This window comes from Papio anubis, chromosome 12, assembly GCF_008728515.1.
Source record: "Papio anubis isolate 15944 chromosome 12, Panubis1.0, whole genome shotgun sequence".
NCBI lineage: Eukaryota > Metazoa > Chordata > Mammalia > Primates > Cercopithecidae > Papio > Papio anubis.
In genome coordinates this window covers 100,524,611-100,545,681 of record NC_044987.1, presented here as the reverse complement: position 1 = coordinate 100,545,681, position 21,071 = coordinate 100,524,611, and the positions used below count along the sequence as shown (strand labels likewise).

Genomic DNA, 21,071 nt, shown 5'->3' with positions numbered 1-21,071 from the left:
ATGCATTGAGAAATGACAAACTTATTGGCATGTTTTTAAATGTAACAATTCTGACAAGATAAGATTTGCTATTTCTTTCCCTAAAATCAACTTGTCAACTTCCCCAGGTTTCTGTTGTTTACGGCTTTATATTCTACTGTTGTATGAAGTATTAAGTCTGATGAAAAGTATTATAATACCTATTATTTACTGTACTACTGAAATGAATAAAACAGGTAAGATAAAAATACAACTAAATAAAAGAAACTAGCATACCTTGTACTATGCTTCAGTGTACATTATTTATTCTGAAAAACATATTTACTACCTCCCAATGAAGTACTACAGAAAAGTTGAATATATGTTAGCAGGATCTTAAATGGTTCAAAGCATATATCATAGTTACCTTCAAGAATATATTGCAAAATAGGTTATGGTTCTCTGGTGTCCATACTACAGCTTTACATTTTAAAATAAACTTTTGAAGGTATTTCATTACCAAAATTGTATGTAAATAACACCAACAAAAACAACTAAAGGCTATAATGGGTAGATAAAACCTAAGTTTTAGTGCAGAGTTAAGGTGAAAGGGCACAAAACCCTGACCTACTTTCTATTTTCATCCAAACATTTCACAAACTTTGTTTTGGTTAATATTTTCCTGGTGTTTCTTTTATCACCTTTTTACTTGTTACGTGTTTATTTTCTTATGTCTTAAATCTCTTATAAACAACAAAGAGTTGGAATTTTTTTTTTCCAGTCTGCCTGTCTTTTATCTGGGTCACTGAGTTAATTTACATTTGTTGGCATTTCTTAAATGTTTGGATTTATTTCTATCATCAAATGCCCTGCCCTGTTTGTCTTGTTTCGTGCATGTTTATGTATGTTTTTCTTTTTCTTCCTTTTCTGTTGTTTCTTTCAAATATCTTTTCTTTTTGATTCATATTCAATGATCATTCCATGCTTTTATATCTGTTAATATAAGTGTTGATTTTATGTAATCTATTTTTCAATTATGACCCTAGAAATTTCCAATTGTACACATATCAAATATGAAGAAAGTAAATATTCTTATATTGTAGTAAATATTCTTATATTGTAGTAAATATGTTTTCCAGAATAAAACAATAAAAGACTCTAAACAATAAAAGACTCTACATACAATATTTTAATTCTGACCACCTACATTATGGCACACAATTATGGCCAAGTTTTTTAGTTTGTGATCTGAAAGGCCAAAATAGTACCACTTCAACAACTAAGATGGACTTTAAGATTAAAGAAACAAAAAGTTGTCTATAGGTCCAGGGTTCTGGGCCCAGCTGTCATGGCAGATTTCTAAATTCATACAAGAAAAACTACACTTTCACTAAATTCCTAACAATAGGAGCTATCAGGCAAATTATCCTAACTCTGTTTGACAACCCAGACGACAAGTCTGATTGGACAGATGACTGACTTTGCCAACATTCTTTTCTGATAAGCAATTGCAGACCTTAAGCCAGTTTTGGCCAGCTTCTAGAGGCTGTGCACAAACTGTCTTGGTGTCCTGTAGCTCGCCTTTTAATATAGAGTCACATCCCACCTCATTTTAATGCTAAAACCCTGCCCTAAGGTGAACATAGGATGTATGTTGCATGCATACCTACCCATTATTGCATGTGCACTCCGCTTTCCTCATAAGTATGTTTAGCTTTTTCACCAAACCTGCTGAACATGTATGACTCTATTCTGTAATACAGATCTGTGAGGCATAAAATCCAACTTGTCCTTCCCTGTTTTGGAAAGAGAGCACCTTCAGCCCACACCAGAGACATTCTCTTTCCAGCTTGCAAACCTATATTGCCTGAAACTCTCCTATCTACTATTTAGCCATCCCGGTGGTCTTTTGTACTACAAGTTTTTTTATTTTATTTTATTATTTTTATGAGTACAGAGCACTAACATTTTAGTTTTATATAGTCAGGATTTGTTAGTTTTATTTACATGTCTTCAAGTTTACTTGGTCTTCATTTTCTCACTGAAATTTCATACCTTCCATGTAAAATCATTTTGTTTCCACCTGAATTTTCTTATTACTCAGTGAATTAATTCATTAAAACTATTTATTGAAAACCTATTATATTCCAAGCAATATTTTAGCTTATATGATTGTAGCAGTGAACATAGATAAAAATCCATGACTTCATTTAGAATTTCTTTCAGTAATAATCTGTTTATATTAAAGCAGGTATTATTTGTTTGAAAATGATTTATTTTTCTTACTCTTATTTTCAAAAGCTACTTTTACTGGGTTTACAATCCTAGCTTCACTTTGATTTCCTTTCAGCATATTCAAGGTATGATTTTATTTTTCTTAGATTTTGATTGTTTTAGAAATGCCGACTATCAGTATAATTATTCTTTAAGGTAATATATCTTTAATCTCTGAAAGCTTTTAAGATCTTCTGACTCTTGTTGGTAATCTTCAGTTTTACTACAATGTGTTTATGTATAGATCATCTTCTTATTAGGCATTCCTGGGCTGTCATTTTTCATTAGTTATGAAAAATTATGAGTCATTGACTATTCAAATATTCTACCTCAGATTCTGTCTTTCATATCTAACAGCTTTCCTATTCTGGACTTTCATTTTACTATTTCTCTCATTTTTGCTGTCAAATAAGCAGATATAAATATGTATATATATAGAGAGATTATATATATGCATATATGTATATATAGAGAGATTATATATATGCATATATATATAAACACATATATCTGCTGAATTGGCAGAACAAATGAGATAAATATTATATATAGATAGAGCCAGATAGAGAGAGCCAAAGAGAGATAAAGGTTTTATTTATAAAGCTCTACTTGATGCCTCTTCAAATGTGTATATTCATTTCATATATATGTGTATATAAATTGGATACTTTAAATTTGCAGTGTTTCTTATTTATTTCTAAAAATTCTACTTGAAACTTTAAAAAATATATGCTTCCTTGCTTTAGAATTGTTTATCTTTTTTCCAGCCTTTATTCTTTCTTTCTTTCTTTCTTTCTTTCTTTTTTTTTTTTCTTTCTTTCTTTCTTTCTTTCTTTCTTTTCTTTTCTTTTCTTTTCTTTTCTTTCTTTTCTTTCTTTCTTTCTTTCTTTCTTTCTTTCTTTCTTTCTTTCTCTCTCTCTCTCTCTCTCTCTCTCTCTCTCTCCCCCCCTCCCTCCCTCCCTCTCTCTCTTTTCTTTCTTTCTTCCTTCCTTTCTCCCTCTCTCTCCTTCCTTCCTTCCTTCCTTCCTTCCTTCCTTCCTTCCTTCCTTCCTATTTTGTTTTGAAACAGAATCTTACTCTGTTGCCCAGGTTGGAGTACAGTGGCGCAATCTTGGCTCACTGCAACCTCTGCCTTCTGGGTTCAAACGATTCTCCTGCCTCTGCCTCCCAAATAGCTGGGATTACAGGTGTGTGCCACCATGCCCAGCTTATTTTTTGTATTTTTAGTTCAGAAATGGTTTCACCCTATTGGCCAGGCTGGTCATGAATTCCTGACCTCGTGATCTGCCCACCTCAGCCTCCCAAAGTGCTGGGATTACAGGCCTGAGCCACAGAGCCAGGCCTATTTTTTCTTTAACTGTATTGAACCTACTTAATATTTGGTTCCTGATCATTACAATGTCTGAAGTGTTCAAATGCATAATTTTTCTGTTATTTTTATGACAGTTTTTATTTACAATACCTGCCCCCCCACACCTTTGGTGTTTTTTAAGTTTAACAGTGAGCTATTATTTCTTGAACTTTATTTCCCAGAATTTTTCAAGGTCTAGGTTAGAAGTGTGTTTCTCCAAACAAAAATCCTATGTGCTCACTTGTCTGTATGCCCAGGGATATTTTTGCCCGGAACCACTTTACATGTGTGGCTTCAGATTTTCAGACCATGCAGATAGTGTGGTTTTACAATGAAGTTATATCCAAATGTTAGCTGATAATATGGATTCACAAGAAAGACATTTTTCTTCTTCACTTCTAACCACTATTAATAGTGATAAATTTTCTTGGAGTCTTCAGAGAAAAGAGTAGGTTTGTGTCTAAACCTATCCAGACATTGCAGATGTAGTCTTTCTGAGAGAGAGAGATAGAGAGAGAGAGAGACAGACAGACAGACAGACAGACTACTATTGGAGTTCTCCCAAAGGTAGACCCAAGATTCTGTCAGGTCACATATTCCCTTTGAAGTTGTGAATCTGAGGCTCAAGTTAAATGGATTTGGCAAATTCCTTCCAAATAAAATCCGACCTCAGCATTTTATTTTTTTCTTTATGGGTTCCCATTTTTAATTACCCTGTTTACCTTTCTACCAGCTTATCCATACATTTTAATAGGTGTTTCTTATAAACTGCCCAGTTGTAATTAATGTTAATTTTCTTTTATATTTTTTAAGATTCATATTCAAGTATTTTTTTCTACAAACCTCCCCAGTTTTTTTGTGAATTTTAGTGTTGCTTACTTTCTTAATCCTTTGAGTCTATTTTATGTGTGTTCATAGCTGCACATGAAAAAGAGTTTCTATCTACATTTCAAACTCCCTGTGTACATGAGAATACAAAATGAGACAGGAAAGAGGGAGACATTTTCCATGTAATTAATCAATAAACAAACCTTAAAAACGTGCACTCTGGCAAAAGTGATTCATGATACAATTCTTTCCTCTCTCTTAATTTCTAGATGTAATATGTTGCTGTCAACTACAGTGCAAAATATATAATCTGTTCTATTAAAGGCAATACAATTGAAAATGCCTTCCCTGTTCACAGGGCACAAATTTTAAATAAAACTGTATTTTTAAATTAGCTACTCTAAAGCTGTGCTTTCTCAATCTTGAACTAATTCTTGCTAACCTTACCCTTCAGTTTACCTCCTTAAAATTTCCCATTGCACAGTGGACTTATCTTATCTTCTGAAGTGGGTATCAGTTAAGGACAATAGTGCATGTGTGTTTGTGTGCGTGTGTGTGTGTGTATCTAAATGATGAAGTAGGGAGCACCATAGGGTGACTGGTTTTACCTTTCACATCTCTGTTGGAAGTAAGGAAACCCAGCTGGTTTTAGACAGCAAGACTAAGGAGAAAACTAAATTTCATACTGAGAATAATTACGAGGACATAGATCTTGTTTAATTATTTCAGTGCAGTATTCATTCTCTTACACAGCATCTATTCTGCCCGTTTTTTTTTTTTTTTTTTTTTTTTTTTTTTTACCCTTAACATCACCACTGTTAAGTACTGAGGCACACTGAGGCAGGAACATCAGGAAACAAATCCAAAAGAAAATGGCCATGAATCCTATCAAATTTGGAAATAGAAAGAAAGCTGTGAATAAAGGCCATGGGTAGGTTCAAGGCTAGGGAAAGACTTTTGACCATTCTCTAAGGATGAGGCTATTTTATTAAACTTAACTTTATTCTATATTATTTATATAAAATACTTACCTTGTGCCCAAAGTTAAAGCCTTCCTAAGAAAGTAAAGGCAATCAGTCCACTTCACTGCTAACTTCCTGCTAGTTGCCAGTACTGCCAAGCATCCTCCTGTTGACTTGTGAAATTATATCTTTAAATTTTTTTCCACCACTCACTCTGTGATTGTACTAACAGTAAATGTGAATAGAGAGCTCTACAGGAAGAACCAGTAACCATGGTGATGGGAGGGTGCTTTCTGCAGTAACTCTACTGTACAACATAATTTATGCATGAATGTAAAATCACAGATGTTTTGAACCATATGCAGGCTATATTTAACCACAGTGCAAGTGACAAGTTACTTGGGAGTTACTAATCCAAAAGAGGTGAGCTCCACTTAGATTGTAATTCTTTTTTCTCTTCTGGTAGAAACCACTTAGATACAGGGCTCTACCCCTTTGGGAGTAAAGTGTGGGTATAAATATGTGTAAGTTTATATGTTTGTGTGTCCAAAAGGGTGGGGTATACAGAAAAAAAAAGCATGGAAATGAATATACTGAAAAGATAATGAAGAAAGAGAAAGCAAGACAATATGAAAAAATAACAAAAAACAGACAAAACAACAACAACAACAACAACAACTCTTCCCGCTGACTTCTATTGTTTTTGTTCCTAAGTCTTGATTACAGAGATATTGAGTTTTAGCCATACCACTGATTTTTCAACTTGAATTAAAAATGCAGATCTTTATTTTAATTTTTAAGCTAGAAATTAGTGCCTTGGGTTATTGGGAATTGCTCTTAGACTACTTACATTTACAGCAAAATGAAATCATATGTCTTCATAGTAATCATTTAAAAGGTTAGACTACATGTAGTATAGTATGTTTAGAGATTCAAGGAACGTTTAATAAGTGTTTGAAATCTTTGTTTCCAACATTTCTATTATTTTGGGTCTGAATTCCCAAAGGATAAATCCTTAGTCAACCCAAATCTTGAGCATACCACATGGACATTTCCCAGAGCTGGTTCCACTAGTTGTATTGTCTTAAGAGACTAATTACTGTAAATTCTGCCTTCCACCTGTAAAACTAAATGCTGCTTTTAGAACAGGTTTTCTAAAGGAGAAACCCTTAGAAACTTCAAAATTAATGCAATATCTTGTGGAATAGGGCTATTTTCAGTATCACTGGCATTTTAGTCTTCAGAGGCAAAAGAAAGGAATGTGAAATGGAAATGAAATAATTTGCATTGCAAAACTTTTCATTTCTCCTGGCACTTTGTGCCTATGTTTGCCTTTTCTTCATTCCCATGTTCTTTATCTCTTAGTAGAATGCTGCATCTGTCTCTCTTTGATTAAAGTCTTACTGGACTTTTGCCCCTTACCCTACCTCTTTGCTTACTGCTTTTGTTTTATTGCTTCCCCATTCTTATTTTAACATAAATTGCCTCAGTGGTAATTAAGTACATTTCTGCAGATCCAAGAAAGACTCAAGTCAAACAAATACTTTTCTCTATTTTGTGCTACCCCCAGCACCACCTTTCTGAAGCACTAATGTGCAGTTAAACATTAACAATGGAGCCTCAATATAAACCCAGATTAAATACAAGGGAAAGTGATTACTACACAGTTCAAGAGGGTGATTGCTTTGCCTTGTCTATTGGTAGGGTGCTCTCCAATGAGAAAAAGATGGAAAGCTGCTGGAAAGGCACTGTTACAGTAAAGGGACTGAGTGGCATCAGAGATTATTATCCTTGACTATGATAGTTGGTTGGTCCCCAGTAGGCCACACCAAGGCAAAAAATATCCATAACAGGTAAGACATTTTAAGGCTTTTCAGGTGGCTGTGAAAACTGCCAGTTTCAATGTTGTGTATTTGAAGGATCATCTAAGTTTTCTAAGTGGAGAAATTCTGCATAATGACACTTTTCCCTGAGATTCAGTTTTGTCTTGTGAAATTATTCTGTACTATGCCATGGGGAAAAAAATGTGACTGAAAACATTTAGCAACACGCTTATCTACCTTAAATATCTATCTTTTTTTTTTTTTTTTTTTCCTGATCCCTTTGAAAAAATAACTGGTTCTGGTGGAACTGTCCGTGGTACTGCTGATCTAAACAAAGAAGTATTGTGTCTTCTCTCTAGCCCAGGCTACTTATTAGATCATTGAAATACATGTTGTGTTGGTCTTGGGAAAGACAATCTCATGTTAGTGGTTGAGAAGCCAGAATTTTTCTTTGTATGGGGAGAGGAACTTTGTATACCTCGTTATCAATTTAACTATGGGTCTTAGCCTAGTGCCTGACACACAAAAGTATTAATAAATATATTTTTCAAGAATGAAAGGAAGAAGAAAGGATAATTTAAAGGGATGACAATTGAAATGACAATTGAAGATAAAGATAATTTCACGTGTACTTTTCCTGACACAGTCATAGCACATAATTCAATGAACTCTGCACAAACTTGATTCCCTGGGTAACTGCATATATCACATGAGCATTTCTTGGACACATGGCTCCAAAAATAAATATTTAGTTCAGACTTCAGAAAACTGGATGTTAGATTTAACCCATCTTATTAGTTGAAGCCCCTTTCTCTTTCATAACACTTTTCCATTGAAAATTAATTGCTTTAGGTCTTCCCCTTGTCTCTATTAATCCTCTAGCAATTATGTTTGTCTGTCTATCTATCTATCTATCTATCTATCTATCTATCTATCTATGATCTATGTATGTATGTATATATTTTCTTTCTATTTTAAGAATATAAATTTTTAAAATCACCTATAATTCCATTACTCAAATATTTTTATCAATATGTTTATAATATATGTATATTTTCATGTGTGTGTAAGTATACTGTGTATATTATAGATACACAAATACACACATAAATATTTCTGAGTTCAGTATCTACATCTTAAACATTTTTACATCGCTAACAATACTTCCCAAACATGCATTAAAGTACAACTAATATCTCTTTGGAGAGTCATAGTAATTTATTTTACTATTATTTTATTTTTGGTAATTTTATGTATTTCTAATGTTTAACAATTAATACAAAATTTTACAATCATTATTTCTGTTGGAGATAGGGTAATCACTGCCTGGGGTCAGGCATTTCTAGTCTAGTCATTAGCTGGAGATGATCTACTTTTGTAGAGCTGAGATTTGTGTCGTCTACTTGAATTCTACTTTCAGCCTTATTTGTAGACATTTGGGCAATAGGTAAAGCTACAAGGCATCTCAGACCTGTTATTTATTTTTTCTACTGGCAAGTTCCAATTTTTGCAGAGAAGCAAGGCTGGCAAAGTGGCATATTCTTATTCAGTACACTCCCTTGTGGCCAGGAAAAAAGAAAGAAATGAAACAAGAGTGCAATGGGTGTTTATATTGTAATTCTTCTGGGAACTCAGTTCATTTTTACAGTTTATATTTTTTTCTTTCTCTACAGAGTAAATTGTTTCTGTAGGAGAAAATTTTATACAAATACAATTAATGCTAGTCTTCTCACTTTTAGATTTCCATGACATTTAAGATAGTTTTGAATATTAATATAAAATATACATTTAAATGTGAATTCTTCAATATTTTATACCAAGTCTTCACAGTTTAATCTGAACTTTCCTATCCATCATCATCTCTTGCAGGTTAGTGTGAACTCCATACTAAATTTCCTAATGTTTAGGAATGTTAATAAAAATGTAAGAATCTCTAGGTGTTTTCTGTATTATTCTCTGCCTAGGATGTGTTCCTTCTTTCTCAACTGATTAACTCAAAATCATTCTTCAAGATATACAGACAAGCAGGCACAATGAGTTTCTATTTCTTCTCTGCCATGATAGCTATTAATTCATTGTTTGACTCTAATAGTTCTGCAGTATTGTGATATACCATTTTGGCTCTCTACCATCCTGATGTGATCCAGGCAGTAACTGTGCCCTATTAATATTCATATTATGATAGATGTATGTAAAGTGTTACACCTAATGTTTGTTGAATGAATAAATAACAACTGAAACTCACAGTGAACATTGGCCAGAATGAGCTGTCATAGCAAATGATTCTCCTGATACAGTGTATGTCTTAGCCTTATACCTTACCCTTAAAAAGAACTTGTCTATATTTCCAAGTATCCTATTTCATGCCTACTCACAGCAGTTTAGTCTAGAGGTGATGCTTCCATCAAATGTACATCTCTTCCACTCTCTGCCTTAAGCATCAGTGGAAATTGTACTTATGTATGTCGTACTTCCTGATTTCCTGTTAGCAACTGGAATTAAATTTTCCATTGTTTTCTTCTATTTGATTATAAAAATCTTTAAATATAAATAATAATAATAAAAATGTTTAACCCTGTCACACAGATTTAACAGTTTTTGATCTTTCACCATATTTGCTTCACTAATTATTTTTTTATAGTATTCTATTTATTTATTTTGAGACAGGGTCTCACTCCCATCACTCAGGCTGGAGTGCAGTGGTGCCATCACAGCTCATTGCAGCCTCGACTTCTTGTCAGGTGATTCTCCCTCTGCGGCCTCTCAAGTAGCTGGGACCACAAGTGCGTGCCATCATGCCCAGCTAATTTTTTGTATTTTTAGTAGAGACAGGATTTTGCCATGTTGTCCAGGCTAGTCTCGAACTCCTGGGCTCAAGAGATCTGCCCATCTTGACTTCCCAAAATACTGGGATTACAGGTGTGAGGCGCCATACCTGACCATTTTCCTGTAATATTTTAAAGTTACATATATATATTTTCTACCCCAAATATTTCTTCGTACAACCCTCAAGAAAAAAGTTATTTTCCTACATAATTTTAATAATATTTTAAAATAAACACACAATTATTAACAAAATTAATAATTACTCAATGTAACCTAATACCCTGTCTATATGCAAATCCTGCTCATTATTTCCTTAAGGTATTTTACTGTTGTCCTGTTTAAATCAGGATTCAGTAAATGTCTACATACTGCTGTTTGTTATGTCCTGATTTTATTAATCTAAAATAGTCTGTCTTTTTTATTTTATTAATGATACTGGCATTTTAGAAATCACATTAGTTATGTTTCATCTTCTACATTTATTTGACTATTTTTTCTTAGTATTATTTAACTTGTTACTGTGTCCTCTGTATATCCTTTAAGTTGGAAGTTAGATTCATTGTCTGAGTAAATTCAATGTAAACACATGGAACAAGTTTTTTTTTTAAAAAAAATTTTCTCTTCTAAATACTCATGCATAAAATCAGTGTATCCTCATATCTGCTCTAAAATTGTATGCACAGACTCATAATATCGTATAGTGTGATAATTTCAGTATACTTGATGATACTGAGTATTTCTCAGGTAAAGGATAAGATAGTAGAAAATAGCATAAGACTGAAAATACCAGTTCAAACCTTAGTGCTGGCTCCAAGGAATTCAATTAAAGAAGGAAGTTCAGACAGATGGTTCAAGGCAGTTTGAGTCCCAAGTCTAGAAGTCTGGGGGAAGTCATCAAGATCACATAGGTAATATGATATTTTAATTCCACTTTGACTAATTGGGTTATGAGATTTAGGTATTGACCAAAATAATGTATTGATAGGATATGGAATATTTTTTTACTAGCACAATGGGCAAGATATTAATATAGCTACATGCCAACTTTAAATTATTTTTTAAACAAATAGGGCACATGGTATTATCCAATATTCAAAAGCAATATTTCACTGAATGTTAGACATTGGTAAGATCTCATTAAGTACAAACGTGTTTACACTTTTATTGAAAATTATATTTCTTTGTTTAAACTAAGATCCTATTTCATGATCTTTATAAATAGCTGATACTGCTTGTAAATTTTCACGGATCCTACACTTTCATAGCCCAAATTATAAAAAAGTTTAGACTGTCAGTATCTTTATATTTTTAGAGTTCTGAAATTCACACAGTGAAAAGATAATGAACATTTGGATCCTGGATTGAAGTCCTAGATTGCCACCTGACAAGAGATATTCCGAGAGTATTGTTTTGAGATAGCTATGTAGAAGCAACATTGTCAACACTTAAAATATTCTTATAACAAATAAGGTAAACAACACAGACTCCCAAACATTTACATATCCTTGATCCAGACCCAAATTAGGGGAGACTTCACTTCTCTAAATTAACTATTTCTTAATAGTTTAAAATTTTAACTGACAGTTTTACAATGTACTACATTTAGATGTATAAGTATGTATACGTATATCTTAAGAAATATATGTGCGTAAATGTGCATGTCTGTGTGTGGGTATAATAAACATACAACTAAATGTAATTATTTAAAAAATATTGGGCCAAATACTTTTAATATGTCAAATACAGTATATACACACACACACACACACATACATATACACGCGCACACACACACACATATATATGCATGTATGCTATTAAAATGCTGAAAAAAATTATACAATATTCAACTGGGGATTCATTGTGCAACCTGGGTCTAAGCCCAAGAGATTATATTATGACCTAAATAGACTCTACTCTTTCCTAATGTCTAATATATTACCATAACTCCCCATATAGTTATCCAAGTATAAGAAGTTATTAGGTTTTCAAAATATGTGCCAACTGGATGCATTAGAATAGTCATAGCTTTACAAAAATGGAAAAGTATTCTTTCTCTAGATTTTTAAATAAGAAATAGAGTAAGTTCTATTGCTAAATCTGTTTAGTGATTAAACTAATTTGAGATATAGATCCTTAAGTTATAGTTAATTTTTCAGAGAATAAAAATATTAGGGAGATTTATTATTTCTTCTGGAATATATTAGATTTGTAAATGTATGACTCTGTTAGTCTTTTTTTGCTGCCCTCTTGCAAACAAACCATACCAAACTCTTGCTTCATTCTTTTTTATTACCTCTCCTAGCCCCAAACCCAACATTAGCCCAGATTTACCTCAAGGATGGATGTTAGCAATACAAAAGATATCAGAGATGGGGTTAGGCTCAGAAATGGGTGAGAGTATCTGTGTCTCCAGCTTCATAGCATTTTCTGACTTGAATGTTATGTAATAGTTCATAAATTTGGTAATAATAAATACCCACTTATCAAACTCAGCCCTATCAACGGAGATACACCAAACACTCCTGTTTCTGAAGTGGCCTGCTGAAGTAAGAAAACTGATCTCAAATGCATGTATCAATAATATATGACATGGAGTATGCTATGAAACTGATCTAACTTTCAGTCTTCGCATATGTCAAAGGACATAATTAGACTCAGGTAATAGATATCTCAGAAGGCTGTACTGAGGAATAAATAAAGTTGCATTCACTGCAGGAGGTAAATAAATATTATTCCTCTTTTCATTCATGGTTACTTAGCTGCCCTCTTTTTGTACAAACCAAATACAGCCTGAAGACATGGCTGTACAGCCACGTTCAACCTGTCACAGTCAGCCATGCAAACTCTGGTCAATTTCTTTCTCTCTCTCTCTCTCTCTTTTGGAGAAGGAGTCTCGTTCAGTCGCCCAGGCTGGAGTGCAGTGGCGCGATCTCAGTTCACTGCAAGCTTCACCTCCCAGGTTAACGCCCTTCTCCTGCCTCAGCCTCTGGAGTAGCTGGGACTACAGGCGCCCGCGACCACGCCCAGCTAATTTTTTGTATTTTTAGTAGAGACAGGGTTTCACTGTGTTAGCCAGGATGGTCTCAATCTCCTGACCTTGTGATCCGCCCGCCTTGGCCTCCCAAAGTGCTGGGATTACAGGCGTGAGCCACCGAGCCTGGCCGAATTTCTGTCTCTGTTTTGGAGGAAGTCAATGTGGCAGGAGTTAAATATGTGAATATGTTGTAAAAATCTCTTGTTTGCCTAGCGAGATCTTTGAAAGGGCTTGAGTATGTAGGAGTTCAGGAAGTTTTACTATATCCTTGGTTTATTCTTCCCCATAAATATTTATAACTATGCATGCTTTTTTAATTTAGAAAAACTATCTTTCAAGAGGACTCAGTTTTAGCAATCCACAATGCCAAAAACTATCCCCATTTGATAATCCGCATGATTCAGAAGACAGGGAATGGAGAGTATGCTTTCGTTTTTTTTTTTTTTTTTTTTTTTGGTTAGGTTGTCTTCTTCCAGTTTACCTCAAGATAAAGGTCCCGCAACTGGGATGTAGGATTTCTACATGTTAAAACCACATGGATTTGGCTTCTAACATGAAAAGTCTACCATTTACTCACAATATTTCAAAAGAATCAAAACCAGAATTTCTGTATGTTTGGACATTGGAATCTGGCCTTCTAATATAAGTGAAAGCAGAATCCCAGCACTTAAAGATTTTGAGAAGTTTTATTTGTGTTTTCATCTGTCTTCCTATCAGTCTAGGAGGGAGTTTCCAAAATAGCACAGCTGCTGAATCGAATGTAATAAATTGTGTTGGACATTTTATCAGCCATATCTCCCAAGAGTGACTGTTAATATGATATGATCCCTACCCCGATTTCAGGGCTTGAAATAAGATGATGATGGTAGCTAAATTTAATATATCAAGGAGGCCGGGAATCTTTTGAGAAACAATATTTCAGCAGAAATAGTTTTTTTTTTATTTTTAATTTTATTTAGTTTTTAGCTAGCAAGGAAAAAATTCACCTTTCTCAGCAAGGAAAGGTCAAGCAGGGTCAAGAACAAGCACAAACATTTTAGTAAGTTAGTAGCAAGACACATTCTCCTTCCTATCTAGTGGAAGTTAACTGAGGAAGAGAAAGGAGAAAGCATGTTGCCCACATAAAATGTATTTGTCTTTGTTTTAATTTAAATAATGTGGGCCAAGTCTGGTAGCTCATGCCTATAATCCTAGCAGAGAGAGTTGAGGCAGGAGGATTGCTTGAGCCTGGGGTTTTGAGGCCAGCCTGGACAATATAGTGGGACCATGTCTCTCCAAAAAATTTTAAAAAATTAGCTGGATATATTAGTCCGTTTTCACACTGCTGATAAAGACATACCCAAGACTGGGAAGAAAAAGAGGTTTAATCGGACTTAGAGTTCCACATGGCTGGAGAGACCTCAGAATCATGGCAGTAGGTGAAAGGCACTTCTTACATGGTGGCAGTAAGAGCAAATGCGGAAGAAGCAAAAGCAGAAACCCCTGACAAAACCATCAGATCTCTTAGGACTTATTCACTACCACGACAGCAGTATGGGGAGAACTGCCCCATGATTCAAATTACGTCCTACTGGGTCCCTCCCACAACACATGGGAATTATGGGAGTACAATTCAAGATGAGATTTGGGTAGGGACACAGGGCCAAATCATATCACTGGGGATGGTGGTACACACCTGTGGTCCCAGATACTCAGCAGGCTGATGTGGGAGGATCACTTAAACCCAGGTGGTAGAGGTTGCAGTGAGCTGTGATTATTCCACTGTACTTCAGCCTTGATGATAGAGTGAGACCCTGTCCCCAAAAATAAAACAAATAATGAAATAATGTGTAGTTATCCAGATAGTCTTACTTAAAAATTATACCAGATGAGATTTTCTGAAATGTGAGTATAAAGAAGTGTGCGATGTCTATGTTAAAGCGTGTGATATATCTAAGGAAATGCTTTTCCTTTTTAGTGACTTGCATCAGAAATGACCTAATTTGAAAAAAATGTAAAATATTTGTTGAATAATTCAAAATTTTGTTTCCATATATTTGCATCTCTATTGAGAGTTGAAGTCCTCATTAGCTCTCACCTAAAGCGTTACAAGGGCCTCGTAACTAGTCTTGTACCTAGTCCTTGTCACCATGCAAATCCATCCTTCACATTATTTGCAGAGTGGACCATCTAAAGAGCAAATGGGATTATGCCATTCTCCTGCTTTGAGCTTTTCTCCAAGTTCTCATCATTACTAGAATGAAATCTAAGTTCCTTATATGAGCATTCTACCATTCCATGACAGACTTTGCCTTCCTTTTCAACCTCATCATCCACCACTCTCTTCTTCAAACAGTTTTCAACGATACTCAAAGCTAATGTGCTTTTAGATGTAGCATAAATCATGCACTTATCTTCAACTCAAGCTCCCATCTGATTTTCCAATCTATTTTTTTTTAAACTTTTATTTTAAGCTCAGGGATACATGTGCAGGTTTGTTACGCAGGTAAACTTGTGTTATAGTGGTTTGTTGTGCAGATTATTTCATCACCCAGGTATGAAGCCTAGTGAACATTTGTTGTTTTTTTCTGATCCTTTCCCTGCTCTCACCCTCCACCCTCTGAGAGGCTCCAGTGTGTGTCGTTCATCTTTCTAAATCGCCTCTGATCTCAGTTGTTACTCTTCTAACATCTTTCTATACCTATTCATTTCCATGACCATGACCAAGTTGGGCATAATGTTCTTCTATATATCAGTAGCCTCCTATGTAAAACTCTAAAACTTCTACATTGTGCTAAAATTATCTTTGTGTGTGTGTATTTATCTTGCACCATCACACAAATTCCATTAGATAAAGAGCTTGTTCATTGTGTTTTTTTTTTTTCCTCAGCACTTAGATTTTTTGTTTAACATATGATCGGTGCTCAACTAATATTTCTTCAACAAAAATGAACTAAAATGCTCTAAGAGGGAATGATTTACATTTAAGTGATTTATTTGGAGAAAAACACATTTGGTAATAGAGAAAAACAGAAAGTAGAGAACAAAGGATATCCTTTTAAGAATTCCTCAATTTTCTCTACTATCTGGAAGTAAAAGCTCAGCCTTAACGTGTCTGTCTACAAATGGCTTCTTACAATGGATATTTAGGATGTGGGAAAAAAGTATGCCTCCTGCAACAGATGATAGATAGGAAAAGGCTTCCAAGGCCTAAAAAAGTGCTGCTGACCTTTATGACCCAGTAACAACATGTAAGAAAGTAACTGAGTCTCCCTATTTGTTTTCCTTGTTTTTGCTCCATACAAGACAGTTTGAATGAACTGTCTCTGCCCTTAGGTAGAGAGGATTTTTCAGTATGTTTTACTGGCAGAGCCATGTGTGATGGTTGGTGGAGCAACACTGGATAATGATTCAACAAAAGCATTCAGAGCCTCAGCTAAAAATATCATTCCAAAGGTGCTATTTGGAATCTTGAGCTCATTCAGTTCATAGAAAGCACCATTACCTAATTCAGTTTGGTTAATAAGGACTCAGTTATTTTGTTTATTGATCTCTTGTCTCTTGGTAAGGATTTGTGAAGAGGAGATGCTGGATGTCCTGGCTAATGGGATTTTTTTCCAAACAGGTGTTCTATTCAAGTCTTGTGGGAATGAGAAACATGGCACAAAAAAGAGCCGAGAAAGAAGAAGTCTTAGAAAGAGTGAAAGACAAACAAATTGGACACTGATTGCTCAGGATAGAGTGACAGAAAGAATAATGGGTGAATCTCATCCTGCTTGGTTGGCAATTTATTGGAGTGTAGGATTGTCAAGCTGATTCTGGCTTTCAGTTGTCTGAAACAAAGGAAAAGAAAATTGCCATGATTGGTGCTTGGATATCTGCTGTGATTTAAAGCCTGAAGTCTGAGTACCCTGAGAAATACATAGCAAAAATAGATGAAATGCTAACTCACTATGAGATTTTGGCTCATCACATTGGAAGTAATTTCCCAAGCACTTTGTAAAATGACTTGGTACATTTTGGCTGCAATTGAAGGCAAAAAAAAAATTGCTATTGGACCAAAAACCTGGTTTGGGTAAGACTGAATGTCCTACTGGGATTTCAATGGATTTTTTTTTTCTAGGCTGATAACCTTTTAAAATAGGGATTATGAATCATTAAGGCAAATGTGAACCTAATAGCCTGGGTAACTGGGAATCCATATGGCAGGGAGGCCTTTGGATGCTCTTTGTGGCTAGTATTGCCAAGGTTCAGGGACCAAATAGAAGCCAGTTGCTGGGAATGCATGCTTCAGTCAGATTTCTAGTGAACCCATACCGAGTGTCTAAAAGAAAACAGTATGGAGTAGGGGTATACATACACACACACACACACACACACACGTGTGTGTGTGTGTGTGTGTATGTATATAAAACAGACATACAGATACAAACATACACGTACATACACATTTGATCACAGTAGCTATTGTCCTCGATTTTACATGTGAAAAATCTGAAACTCAAAATTATTAAGAAAGGTAGGATTCAGAGCTAAAATTTGAGTTTATGTGCATCTGGTTCAAAACTCATAGTCTTTTCACTATGTGTAGCCGGTATTCCCAAATATTGTTTGATGGTCAGTGTCAGAATCTTTTGGGAACCCCCATTAAAAATAGAGCTTACTCAGTCATCTGCCTTGCCCAAGATTCTAACATAGTAGGTGTTAGAAAAAGGCCCTGAGATTACTATGTTTTAAACATATCCCAGGAAATATGAATTTCCATCCAGGTTTGGATACCCCAATATCACACCTCATTATAAAGACAAGAGGTGTGTTATCAGAATGGAGATGTAAAGTCATGATTCATTTTATTACCAAAAGTCAGTCCATCGACTGTGTACTGAGCTATATAGAGATGTCTTTTCTGGCCAGCAAAAGCTTCGTCACTCAATGCAACACCCCGATAAAGGCATCTTCCCTGTGTCTTTGGATTAATCATAAAGCACTGCAGTGAGATAGAAAGAACACAGACTGTCATTAGAAACACTGGGTTCAAATTCTGTCCCCGGCTCTTGCAATTTGTTAAGTAAAAGAACTCATGCAATTTTTTCAGTCTCTATTAACATCATCCCTCAAATGGGCATAATGCATTTTAATAGTTTGCTAGAACTGCCTTGACAAAATATCAGAGTCTAGGTGGCTTAAAGAAGAAAAATTTCTTTTCTCACAATTCTGGGGACTGGAAGTCTGAGATCAATCCTTTCTCCTTGTCTTGTAGATAGATTTCTTCCTCCAGTTTTCACATGGTCTTCCCTCTGTGTATATCTGCCCCTAATCTCTTCTTATATGACACCAGTCATATTGAATTAAGACCCACACTCATAACCTCATTTTAACTTAATTACTTCCTTAAAGACCTTATCTACTAATACAATCACGTTCTTTGAGGCATTGGGGCTTACAACTACAGCATATTAGTTTAAATGGGAGAAACACTATTCAGCTTATAGTATCTCTATTTAACTTTTTAAAGGGGTTATTTTAAAAGCTAAAATGCAATACGCAGAAATTAAATTATATTTTAACATTTAAAATTTTCTGTGGAATATTATATTAAGGATGTTTCAAATTATCTATGTTACTAGAACATAAATGTCAAAACAATGTTGTCTTTGCTTTTGGTTAAATTATTATCTCACTTTACTAAAATAGAGTATCTTTCTACTTTTTCTTTCTTTCTTTGTCTCGAATTAATATCAGTTGATAAATAAATATCTACAGATTAGCGTGGACTGGCAGGAATAAGTAATTTGATGTGGTAGCCTAAATTAGGATATCTATCTATCTATCTATCTATCTATCTATCTATCTATCTATCTATCCATCCATCCATCCATCCAGCTACCTACCTACCTACCTAGAGAGATATATAAACACATACAGACATGCACATATATATGCTTATATAATTTACCAAGTACATAAATAGCCAAATATTTCTACCAGCTAGTTTGAAGGCACAAATGCTTAAGAGGCAGAAAAAAAAAACTTTATTCAATGCTTATTTTATGTAAGCCATTATTATCCTACACATTTAACATACATACATTGTCTCACTGAAACCTACTCCAAACTCTTTGAGGAAGATACTTTTTTTTTTTTTTTTTGAGACGGAGTCTCGCGCTGTGTCACCCAGGCTGGAGTGCAGTGGCGGGATCTCGGCTCACTGCAAGCTCCGCCTCCCAGGTTCACGCCTCCGAGTAGCTGGGACTACAGGCGCCCGCCACCACGCCCCGCTAGTTTTTTGTATTTTTAGTAGAGACGGGGTTTCACCATGTTAGCCAGGATGGTCTCGATCTCCTGACCTCGTGATCCACCCGCCTCGGCCTCCCAAAGTGCTGGGATTACAGGCTTGAGCCACTGCGCCCGGCCGGAAGATACTATTTTTATTCCCATTAAAAACAATTCTGAAAAAGTAAATATTTCCCTAGGTCACATGACGAGTAAATGGTAGAGTGCGAATTCAACTTTAGTGTTGTCTTGTTCTTGAGTCCAAGATTTATCAACTAAAAACATCATCCTTTACCAAGTATCCCACCATGCAGCTACATTATATATTAACTCATACATTGTTCTGCTTCTAATTAGCTACAGTGAGAATGCTAGCTGTTCTGTGTCTAGGACAATGTAATTGTTTAGTAGCAAGTTTTTTCCAACTCCAGAAATTGAATGCATAAGACCAGGGCACCTGATGAAACATCAGACATTAGTCCCTGCTATTTTGAACAAGATTATATAAAGGACTTATAAAATGCTATTTCATATTTATTAAGAACAAGGAAGTAACAAACTAGTCTAGTGGTCCCCAAGCTTTTTGGCACCAGGGACCAGTTTCATGGAAGACAACTTTTCCATGGACTAGGGGTGGGGATGGTTTTGAGATAATTCAAGTACAATCATTTTATTGTGCATTTTATTTCTATTATTATTACATTGTAATATAGAATAAAATAATTTGCAACTGACCATAATGTAGAATCAGTGGCAGCCCTGAGCTTGTTTGCCTGCAACTAGATGGTCCCGTCTGGGAGTGCTGGGAGACAGTGACAGATCATCAGGCATTAGATTCTCATAAGGAGCATGCAACCTAGATCCCGCGCATGCACAGTTTACAATAGGTTCACACTCCTATGAGCATCTGATGTCTCCACTAACTTGACAGGAGGCAGAGCTCAGGCAGTAATGCTAGCGATGGGGATGGCTGTAAATACTGATGAAGCTTCGCTTGGTCTCCTGATACTTACCTCCTGTTTGCGGCGTGTTCCTAACAGGCCGCAAACTGGTACAGGTCCGTGATTCCGTAACTGGGGACCCCTGCACTAGTCAAATACAAATATCACATGCATACACACACACACACACACACAGAAACACACACACACACTCCATGGTGTTTCAGCTTTAAGGACAAAATAACTTTGAAAATTTCTGAAGGACCAAGTAAGTTAGATATCAGCCATGTCAAAGGGTTGAAACTCAGTGAATTTGTTTCATTTGGGGATTTTACTTCACCAGCCAATTTCTCTTCATGTCTAGATGGGAAAAACTGAGGTGAAGAAAACAAGTTCATGTTGACTCAGACACATTATTCAGAAGGATTTCTTAAAATCAGAATTTAATTTATCTTTTTGAGCAATTTGAAGTGAAAACAAGCAATAAATTTTGTTCTGAGCTCTTCTCCCTCTGGTAACTGGCTTATATTATAAAGTTTTATTTCGCCTGAATTTTCTTATTGCATTTGACGATCAGTCATACTCTCATGTGTGTTCTGTGCAGTGACTCATGCCTGTAATCCTAGCACTTTGAGAGGCTCAGGTGGGTGGATCACCTGAGGTAAGGAGTTCGAGACCAGCCTGGCCAACATGGTGAAACCTCATCTCTACTAAAAATAAAAATTAGCTGGGCATGGTGGTGCATGCCTGTAATCCCAGCTAATCAGGAGGTTGAGGCAGGAGAATCACTTGAACCTGGGAGATGCAGTCTGGAGTGAG

At 35.3% G+C, this 21,071-nt stretch overlaps 1 protein-coding gene across 2 annotated transcripts in view; it reads left to right on the top strand.

Annotated features, from left to right (window-relative positions):
- The window catches only part of LRRC4C (leucine rich repeat containing 4C), a 1,317,608-nt gene that overhangs the window by 77,772 nt on the left and 1,218,765 nt on the right, over positions 1 to 21,071 (top strand). The gene's annotated exons all lie outside the window — the stretch shown is intronic.